Below are 12,203 nucleotides of genomic sequence, written 5' to 3'. Positions count from 1 at the left end.
TCCAAATGGCCACAGAGCAAAAACTTTAGTAAAACAATCTCAGATGTAAATTCTGACTGGGCCAGCGGATCCAGAATATTAATTTTAGTCTAGGTAGACCTTGGTTCAGGTCCCAAGGCCTTCAAACTTATTATGGGCTATTGAGCGAATTTTATGAAAAATGAAACTATAGATGTGGGCCCCACTTTTTGCTGAAATGATCTTGCATGAATGTTTTTATGACTCCAATGGATTTGAAATGTGGTTTACACTCAAATTTCACTTTTGGATCATGTATTTTGGGTTCTAAATGAGTTCTGACAGTTTTGATAAATTTTTGACTTTGCTGTCATCTGGTGCACAGAGGGAATACCACGATCGCGAAAAATAGTGTGGCAATCGCGATACGGCCTATAGGATTGCTATAGCGATATTTCCTTAACTGTAGGGACCCTATATAAACCCCAAGATATATTTCTCCTTCATCATTTAGACATAGAAACACCAAAATAAATGTAATAACTCAAAATTGATCATTATTAGTGGTTTGAGAGCATGCTAAACATCTATTATCATGGTTTTCACCCAGATTAAGGTAAGATTCCATCACTTTATTTATGAATTTCTTGGTTCTTGACCCAAAACCCAAATTCACTTAGGGCTTGATTTTACCCCAAAGATTGCTTGGTTTTCAACCCATTTTTAGGGTTTTGATTCCTTGTTCATGTATACATTGGGTTGACCTCGGAAATGTATTTTTTATAAGTGGGGCCCACTTGATTTTTTTGTTGTTATTTTTATACCCGAAGTGCAATAGTTCAATATGAGTATCATTAGACTCCTATTGATAAGTAGATTATGCTTTTGATAGTGTGATGACATTTTAGGGATTGTGAAGTAAAGATGGGCATGTGGTGAATGATTTGAGGTTTTGCTGTTCATCCCTGAGGTAGGCTTCTACCTAATCTTCTTTGAAGATGATGTGTGTTATATATGGCATGTGAATATGAATGTTAGGCTTGATTATGAGTAGAATAACTTAGCCTTGATTATTGATGTTTGGGGATTAGATGAGGGTTTGGACCTATAATGTGGTATGTTTATGATCGTTTTTGAATCTTATTGCCTTCTCACTAGATAGAGCTAACTGGTAGCATGTATATGATAAAATGTTAGGGTTGGAATGTGGTTTTAGTGTTGGAATCATGGTTAGTATGATTAACCTTAGTTAGGCTATTCAAGTGATCTTGAAATCGTAATTTGGGTAGCAATGGCATAAATGCCCATGTTTCTAGACGACGTTCGTATCTTAGAATTGGTTATGTCTTCCTTGACATCTAGAAGTTGAACTAGATACATTATTCTAGTTTGGATCATAGTTTTCCTAATTATGGAAATTGACGATTAGCAGCGGGTTCATTCGGTCCACCTAGGCCAAGACTTGTGTTAGCCCTAGTGGTCTTAGTTGCGGATAGTAGGTCTAGTTGAGACTAATAAACCTTATTTATGAGATTTACTTGGTGATTTGAGAAATTGTGATGATTTTTGCCGGATTATGATTAATGGACTATAGAGATGTTAATTTCCCTTGAATGTGATATTGGGCCTTTAGAGATGTTATTTCCTCTTAATTAAGATATTTGGCCCATAGAGATGCATTTTTCTCTTAATTATGATATTTGGCCCATAGAGATGCCTTTTCCTATTAGTTATGATATTTGGCCCATAGAGATGGATTTTTCTCTTAATTATGATATTTGTCTCATAGAGATGCATTTTTCTCTTAGTTATGATATTTGGTCCATAGAGATGTATTTTTCTCTTAGTTGTGATATTTAGTCTATAGAGATATAATGCCCCAGGAGTACACCCTAGATGCCACATGGTGTTTACAATCTCGAGAGGCCATAAGCTAACCTATGAGCTGATACCTATTGTGAGTACTAAATAATATATTGATAACAAACATGTGTGGAAACAACTAAATATTCCATAAGGTTTCAATACAGGAGACAATACAACTGAAATCCATAAGTCTGAAACATGAATAAAAATGCTGAAAAACTGACTGATAAAACTAACAACTAACTAATTGTCTAGAATGTCCGAAAGCCTCTAAAACTGACTGAATGAGAGTTGATGGGATAGGCCCCAACTAACTCCAAATGACTACTAAACTAAAATACTTAAACAACATATTTGGTCCTCGGAATATGAGAACTCACCATTGCTACTGCTGCTGATGTGCTGAAAGATCTAGGTGTGGTTGGGAACCTGAGTGTCTGAACCTATGATATGATATATCATAGCACAACAAACGCGTATGCGGTCAGTACTTTGAATATACTGGCATGCTAAATGAGGTTAGGCTGATGTGCATAGGCTCATATGCATGAATAATAACTGACTGAATAAATAACATGAGATAACTGATGGTATGCGTGAAGGTTGTAAAATCTTAGAATGCATGACCAAGCATATAACATAATACTGGAATAGTTTGTAAACTGAAATACTAAAGTCTGAGTACTAATTTAATTAATAAACTATATGCTATGATCAAGTAAACCTGAACTAACTTTCGAACTGAGACTGGACTAAAACTGTGGGAGCTATTATCTAACTGACATACCCCAATATGAGCTAATTGGGGTCCAACCCGTGACCCCATTTGGAAGGGTGTCAGTACTATGCCACGAGTACTAACACTGGCTGTGTGGATCCACTAAAGTGAAGTCCCAAAGGACTAACGCGTCACCCTCAACTGGCAGGTGCTATAGTGAGATATATTTCAACCCTCAACTGGCAGGTTAACATCTCAAACTATGCTGTCTACGTAGTTCGGGAATGGAAGGACTGCTACTAAAGGTCACACCCTCAACTGGAAGGTGAGTTCCCATCCCTGGGTTTGCTCGGTGCTAAATCCTACTTCCAACTAGACTAACTCTGATTATTGGACTGAACTGAGCTTATTGATATGATAACTGACTGAACTGATAATACTCTAATATATCTGAAACCATTATAAAAATATTGAGACTAAGTAAACAACTAAGTTTTTGGGTATTCCTAACCGCCAAGACTCGATAACATCACCAGTAGAAACTTACTAAAGCTTCAAAAGTATGATACGTAGTCATTGTTCAAAATTCATCTCTTAGGGATTTTATCAAACACATGGGGATCATATAGTTCAAGCATGGGAATAGTTAAACCATGGAATAATAACATAATTTCAATACCAAAATCATGGGTTAAGGATTTAACATGCAAATATCATCCTTCAAATGGGTCAAAGGCTAATTCCAACAAAAACACATGTAAACATGATATGAAAATCAAAATTCATGGATAAAATTCATGAAAACATGTAACGATCATGATTTTAAACTTTAAAGCAGATTCTTGGACTCCGTGGGTTAAAAGAACCCATGAATGAACATCTAACATACCTTAACTGATGAATTTTTATGAGTTCTTGGTGATTTCTTAAAACATGAACTTGGATTTGAAGAAGCTAGGGTTTTGTTCTTAAGAGAGTTTGTGAAAAGATGAGTGATTTTGCCTTTTCGGGACCTTAATCTCGTGTTATGGGTGAGGCAAAGTAAAGAGAAAATGACTCTAATACCCCACACACCTGTATTTAATTAAACTAAACATGACCAGTGATGCGTCACATCACTCAGTCGACGCGTTAGGAGACGCGCCATGTTGTACCCACAAATACGATAAGCGATACGCCGCGGCCATATCATGCTGACTCATTGGTTTGAACATCCAAACAAGCCTTAAACCTCATCCAAAAAATCTGAAACTTACTCGAAATAAGCTATCGACCACCCCAATCATGAATCAACTTAAAAATAACGTTCTAAGGCTGGAAAGGTTGGAACTAAAATCATCAAAGTTTAAGAGGCCTTAGACCCCTTTAGCATGCATGAGTAAGCTAAAATGAGCTAGTATCTTAAGGGGTCTTATAAGAGATGATTTCCTCATAGTTATGATTATTGGGCTTATAGATATGATTTTTCTCGTGTTAATGATGTATGACCTATATATATGTGATGTATAATAGAGGTAATATAATTATTGATATTTATCCTCTTAGATGTGTGAAGCCTCCTATATGTGAGATAATTATAGATATGCTACAACTTATAAATATGATTGTCAATATAAGTTTTGGATATGTATATGTTCTTAAGACCGTGATTATGATATCATGATATTTTGGACATATTATTGGGTTGAGTGTCATGTTATGATATTGGTAGAATATACAAGAGGTATTTATCCTCGTAAAGGATACAGTTGTAGAGTATGGACACATTATGTTTATGTTGCCTATAATTTCTTTGACTGAATACTGGTGATGGCATGCATAGATTTGATACATTCATGATTATTATATCGGTATTGATGTGATCCTAGATGAAATACGACCTTATCATAGTTTTTCTAAGTAAGGGTTAAAACCCACTTTTCACCTTAACAATGGACTTCTTTACTATAATAACATCCTAACTAAATAAAATATTTATACATATAAAAGAGGTTAAAAATATTATTTTAAAGATTTGATTGAGACAGATTCTAGTCCATAACTTGAAACTATTGATTACTCCATTCGTGAGATATTTTGACCCTTTTTATATTTTAATAATGATTTAGTCGCAAAGATTATTTCAAACAACAGACTTATGAATTTACACTCTTTTAGTCATGGCTTGAGTCTGTGCATTTATTATATATCTATTTATATGTATTGATGATTAGGATGATATATATACCCAATTCAAGTTTGGAGAATATTACTGTGATGATATATATATCGAGTTTGAGTCTATAGGATACTGTTATGATGATATATATACTCAGTTTGAGTTCGTAGGATACTTTTGTGTTGATATATATATATATATGGTTCAAGTCTGAAGGATATATTGATGATATGTTGATACCCGCCAAGGACGAAGGTTAATTTAAGATAAGGATGCTGGTTACAATAATGAGATTGTGATGTTTATTGTGTACCCTACATTTATTATTGCATGCGCATCACGTATCACCAGTATGCACCAATATTTATTAGTCGGTATGGGATGACTGCATGAATATGGGTGATGAATATGCCTTGTGCTATTGTATATTAACTGAACCTTCCAAGCCTAGGGCGATGGGGGTACGCATTGGCTTATCCAGGTGTTTGGTTGTCTAGACTGGTCGGTTACTTGCATTCTTATTAATATTGTTATTATCATTGTTATGATCATTACTAATGCTAGCTTATGATACATTGGTCATTGATTTGGTATTGAGATTTAAGGTATATTCCTGTCCTCTTTTATCTTATGATTGCATTATTATACATGATTAATTCGCTTCTATCCATATAGGTTAGAAACCCTAATTATGAGAGTAGTAAATCGTTATTAAACTATATTAAGGTCTTAAAATGAGGACATAGTGATTTAGGTTATGCTTTGAGTTGACCTCATAACTATAGGTATATATATATATATGTATATCTAGCTATACGTAGCTATGGTACTATCGTATATCCCTCTTTCATTTGATCAGATTGTATATTCATTTCTTGTCCTTGTATATTGTTATCTACTTTTTTTGCCCTTTCTCATATACTAGCCTAGGATATATGATATAGTATTGAGATTTACAAATTTGGACATGAATAGGATAGTTCATCCTTGATAGTTCCTTAGCATTATTATGTTAGTCTCTTGGACATGAATAGAATAGGTTATCCTTATTGTCTCATTGACCTATTATATAATTTATGGACTCTTGGGTGTAGTTTTCATTCTGTTTATATGTTGTATATACATGTTTTATCTTTGGAACTCAGTTGGCAATTGTCTATTCAGTACCATTCATTTGGTACTCATACTACATTTTTGCAGCCTGCAGATCATAGTACAAGTTATCACTATTGATGCGTGCATCGTGCAAAGCATCCATGGTTCAGAGACCGAGAGTGAGCTCATGACATTCAAAGTATTACTTACCTCTCTGTTATATATTAGACTAGTCTCTATATTGTATTTGAAGATAAGTTGTATCAGTGTAATTCCGTTGATATTTCACTCTTGTAATCTTATTATATTAGAATCTCTTATACTGATACCACCAGTTTTTTAGATTTACTTATGTAATTGATCTTTATTTTATTTATTCCATATTTTTTTCTTTATATTATTAGGTAGTCTGTTACTAGCCATTTTGGACTACGGGTTGATCTTGCCTACTTGTGGGTTTTAGTAGGTGCCATCATAACCTGAGAAATTAGGTCATGGAAAATTGGTATTAGAGACTAGGTTTCATCGGTGTATTAGTACAAGTGCTAAGTGTTAGTAAAGTTCTATGGATCGATGCAGAGACATTCGTAACCTATCTTCGGGAGGCAGTAGTGACATTTTAGGGAATTAACTTCTTGACTCCTTTTTGTGTGTTCGTATTATTGTAAACCTTGAACACATTTCTTAACTCTATTATATCCCTAATGAACAATGTAGGATTGGCGACGATATGGATAGATGCAAATGAGACTTTAACACGTGTTTCCAGAGTTTTAGTGCAGCATCAAACCAATGGGCCAGAGATGGATATCAAAGATCTTCAGTGTTAGCCAAAGAATTTTGGGACCATGTTAGGCTCTAGTTGAGTTTGTGACTAATTCAGCATTTAGAGGTTCAACATTGGGAATCCAATCATGTTGCACATTTCTCCCAATCTTGTTTGACATTCGATTCATCGAGCAGTTCTTAAACTAGAGTTGGGTCTATTAGTGTTCATCAGGGTTCCATACTATTTCTAAATATGATATTGGACTTTTTGAGTAAGCCAGACTTGTTCCTATGCTATATCCTTTTGAGCCAGACATTGGAGCATGAATGTGTTAGTGGATTATTATTGTCACTCATTTGGCATCAAAGCAGTTGATAGCAGTTAAATCTTCCTTCCTGAAGGTTTTTGATTATGAGAGGACCATAGAGATCATGTATGGAGACTTATGGAAGTGGCGGCAAGAAGCCATGCCATCAGTATAGTGCTATTAGTATTGTATTTGGGAGTGAGAAACCTTTCGGTAGAGTTCATCCATATTTATAGCCCATAGATTCTATGTGGTTAGTATTCAGACTATGAGATAATTGACAAGACAGAGTTAACATATATTTCTTAGAGTTCCTGAGATAGGCTATAGGTGCAAAAGAATGGACATAATTCTAGAGATTCTTCTCAGCGTCAGTTATCCAACCATTTAAGCTCAGTTTGAGTCCCCACCATGTCGATACTGTAGGAGTTGCTATGGCTATAGAGAGATTGACTAATAATCTAGAAAGTGTCACCGATATGGGATTTTTAGTCATTCAACTCATTTAGATCAACCTTGTGATGTTATGGCATCTTCAGTTGGAGATAGTGTGCATAGTGCCTTAGTTGATGATTTAGCCGATCGGTCGGAGTTTGGACTCATTCAGATTTATTCTCTCTATGCCTGAAGGGTATATGATTGTGGACTTCACTATGATAGGTGTGCTTTTATTTCCTGCATTTATCTTTTATTCTATGTATTAGGGTTTTCATACCTATTGATGGATATATGCCTTGATAAGTTCATATTGACTATTGTGTGTCTTGTTATTGAATTCATGATTATGTGACTACTCTGTGGTTTATTTTTTTAGTAGTGGATGGAGTATATTTGTATGGATATTCTCCCCTATGAGTGTTGCTTTTGGGTTCATATCCCTTTTGTCTTGACACATTGGCCTTATTAAGGCCCTTGAGTGGTATATGATATTAATGTTCATTTTGGTACCGCTTGTTCAGTATGCTGATATTGATATTATTGTTGCTAGTGCTACCACTGCTTGAGGTTATTGATATTATTTAATATTATTACTTATTATTATTACTTGATGAATTTGATCCCCATTGGGTAGCTATATAAATTAGTGTTATCTAGTTAGACTCTCATTTTCTTATGTTATTATTTGGTGGCTTGAGTATATATGGCCTGATTTGATGATTTCTTCCCCCTAGCGTGGAGAGGCTGACTGTGTTCCCTCTTGGTTAGCTATATTAGATTGATTTAGGGATGTATTGTGATATCAAGAAAAGTTGACCTTCTGTGGACCTGTTATAATTCTAGGGTCGATAATTTAGTTGTATCACCCATTTTTGAGTTTGACATCCTTTCCTTTTGGGTTGCAAAGGTTATTTTCTTGGCTATTGTATTCTATATATCCCATTTGTGAGATTGACTAGTTTGAGGTCCATTCTTTGTTTGTGGCTATTTTATCACTCGATAGTGATTTTGATATTGGGATGGAGATATTGTGGATTCATCTCTTAGATTTGTTTGGTTTTTTCCCTTGTAATGGTTTGTCCTTGTTATTAGTGTGGAGATTGGATGATCTTTTCATATGGTCTGGTTTTGCCTTAAGTGGAGTTAAAGAGTTAGAGGTAGGTAGCCTTTTTTGTGATCGCTTCTTAAGTTGGCAAATTAGAAATTCTTTATCCTGAGTTATTTGATTTTCTTGTGGTGTTCTTGACATCGACCATGATTTTGAGACTGGTATTTTCTTCTTTGATGATGTGATTCATGGTTAGATTGAGTTATGGTTGTCCTACTTGGGTGGATTCAGGAAATCCCCTTTTAAGAGTTTGTTCGGCCTAATGAGGCTTGTAAGTATTTCTCCTTGATGATAGGTTCCTATGGAAATTCTTTGACAAGATGGAGTGTTAGATTGATTAGTTGTCAGCTAAAGTTACATTTCTCCATGGTTTCATATTCGGTCTTCTTGACTTTGGATGGATTATAGTTGCTAAGTATTCAAATATTAGCCCATGGACCCGGTATTAGTTACTTTAGTTTGACAATAAGTCATCAGTATTCCTTGGAAATTTTGGATGATATACTAAGTAGGAGTAATATACTCGAGTTGGATTTAGTATGGCTTTATTCTCGGCCGATGAAACATCCTTGATCAAAATATTCAGTGATGAGTAGTTATGCATTAATCCCTAAAATTTCAATTTGACTACCATCCAAACTGGTTGTAGTATTGGTATGGATTGCATTCCTTGATTATCTCTATTTGTGTGCCCAGATAGTTTCTTTTGAGCATATTCTTATGTTTGTTATTTAGACTTTCAGCAGGTCGGCTTTAATTCTTTGAATCCTCCGTGGTGAGATTGCATGGATAGGACTCAGGTGATTTTCCTCCTAGTTCAGAGTATATAGCAGGTGTAGAATGGTAAAATAAGGTTACATTTGGATGTGGAGTCAGTGGCATGTCATGTATTGGATTGTGTTTGGCTTAGATAAGCCTTGGGTTGATTTTTGCAAATTTAGAGATGGTATTACCGTGTTGTGGTTCAGATGTGTATGCATCATCATTCTCGGTTCAATTAGAGGCCAGTTAGCGGTTGAAGTTGAGTTTTGGCTATTTGGGAGTAAACTGAAGGTGTTGGTTTAAAAAGGGATACCAGTGGCAAAATCTCCTAGAAGAATTTTTTCTTCGTGGAGGTTATCCGAGAAGTCATGCTCGGAGCACGCGGGCCTAGTACCTCATCCGTTTGAGCTTTTGATATTCTTTTTATCCATTAACTTTGAGGATGAAAGTCCTTTTAGTAGTGGATATTGTAATGAACCTTCCGATCAATTTTCATATTTCTGTTTATTTTCAACATTTGAGCTTTTACATAGCTGTCCCAAGTCATTTATGACTTTTTGGTACGATGCTTTAGTTACTAGGCAATTCATTCATTTTTTTAGAGCCAATTCCCTGTTTTAAAATCTTCACTGATTCTAAATGGCCACCAGGCAAAATCTTCAGTGAAATGATTTCAGATGCAAATTTTGACTGTGCCAACAGACCCTAAATATCAATTTTAGTATAGTTAGAACCTTGGTTCGGTTCCCAACACTTCCAAACTTATTTTGGGCGAGTGAATTTTATGAAAAATGGAACTATAGGTATGGGCCCCACTTTTTACCAAAACGATCTTGTATGAAAGTTTTGATGATTCTAATAGATTTGAAATGTGGTTTACACTCAAATTTCACGACTGGATCATGTATTTTGGGTTCTGAATGAGTTTCGAGGGTCAAAAATAAGTTTTCGACCTTGCTGTCATCTAGTGCACAGGGAGAATACCGTGATCGCAAAAAATAGTATGGCGATTGCGATAGCGCGATCATGGCCCGTAGGATTGCGATAGCGACATCTTCTTACCTATAAGGGCTATACATAAACCCCAAGACGCGTTTGGGGTATTTTCCTTCATCATTTAGACCTAAACATCTATTATCATGATTTTCACCTGGATTAAGGTAAGATTTTATCACTTTATGGATGAATTTCTTGGTTTTTGACCCAAAACCCCAAATTCACTTAGGGCTTGATTTTAGCCCAAAAATTGTTTGGTTTTCACCCATTTTGAGGGTTTTGATTTTTTATTCATGTATGAATGTTGGGTAGACCTCAAAATATATTCTTCAATAAGTAGGACCCACTTGGGACTTTTGGTTTTGTTTTATGGACCCAAAGCACATTAGTGAAATATTGGAAGGGTTAGACTCATATTGATGAGTAGATTATAATTTTGATAGTGTGATGACATTTTGGGGATTATGAAATAAAGATGTGTGTGTGGTGAATGGTTTGAGGTTTTGTGGTTTGGCCTTGAGGTAGGCTTCTACCTACTCTTCTTTGAAGATGATGTGTGTTATATATGGCATGTGAATATGAATGTTATGAGTAGAATAACTTATCCTTGATTATTGATGTTTGGGGATTAGATGACGGTTTGGACCCATAAGGTGGTGTGTTTATGACTCTTTTTGAATCCTATTTCCTTCTAACTAGATTGAGCTAATTTGTAGCATGGATATGATATAATATTAGGGTTGGAATATGGTTTTAGTGTTGGAATCATGGCTAGTATGATTAATCTTAGTTGGGCTATTCTAGTGATCTTGAAATCATAATTTGGGTACTATTGGCATAAATGCCCATGTTTCTAGACAAAGTTCCTATCTTAGAATTGGTTATGACTTCCTTGACATCTAGAATTTGAACTGGATAAATTATCCTTGTTTAGAACATAGTTTGCCTAATTATGGAAATAGAGGATTAGAAGTGGGTTCGGCTAGCCCACTTAGGCCAAGATTTGTGTTAGCCTTTATGGTCTTAGTTACAGATAGTAGGCCTAGTTGAGACTAGTTAGCCTTATTTATGAGATTTACTTGGTGAATTGAGAAATTGTGATGAGTTTATATACCCGGCACGACCAAATATTGATTTGAGAAGATGATGATAGTTATGATGATGAGATTGTGATGTTGATTGTGTATCTTGCATTCGTTCTTACATGCTCATCGTTTATCACCAGTATGCGTCTAGTTCTATTAGTTGGTATGGGATGGTTGCATGGATATAGGTGATGAATATGCCTTGTGTTGTTGTATATTAATTGAACCTTCCAAGCCTGGGGCGGTGGAGGTACGCATAGGCTCAGCTAGGTGTTTAGTTGTCCAGAATAGATGGTTACTCGTGTTGTTATTGATATTGTTATTATCATTGTTATGATCATTATTATGGATAACTTATGATAGATTGGTCATTGATTCGGTATCGAGATTCGAGATGTGCTCTTGTCCTTTATTATTTTATGATTGCATTATTTTACATGATTAATTCATGTCTAGCCATATGGGTTAGAAACCCTGATTATGAGAGTAGTAAGTCCTTATCAGATTATAATGAAGTCATAAAATACGGACATAATAATTTAGGTTATTCTTTGAGTTGACCTCATAACTATATATATATATATATATATAGCTATACGTAGTTACGGTACTGCTGTATATCCCTCCTTCAATTGTTCATATTGTATATTTATTCCTTGGCATTGTTTATTGTTATCTACCTTTCTTTCACCTCTTTTTCACACATTAGCCTGGGATATACGGTATAGTATTGAGATTTATGAATTTGGAGATGAATAGGATATTTCATCCTTGATAGTTCCTTATCCATATTATATTAGTTTCTTGGACATGAATAGAATAGACTATTCTTACTGTCTTATTGACGTGTTATATGATTTATGGACTCTTGGGTGAAGTTTCTATTTTGTTTATATATTGTATATACCTTCTTTATCTTTGGGGCTCAGTTGGCAGTTGCCTA

This window comes from Capsicum annuum, chromosome 12 (assembly GCF_002878395.1).
Source record: "Capsicum annuum cultivar UCD-10X-F1 chromosome 12, UCD10Xv1.1, whole genome shotgun sequence".
In the NCBI taxonomy this organism is placed as follows: domain Eukaryota; kingdom Viridiplantae; phylum Streptophyta; class Magnoliopsida; order Solanales; family Solanaceae; genus Capsicum; species Capsicum annuum.
Note: the sequence above shows the minus strand (reverse complement) of the source record.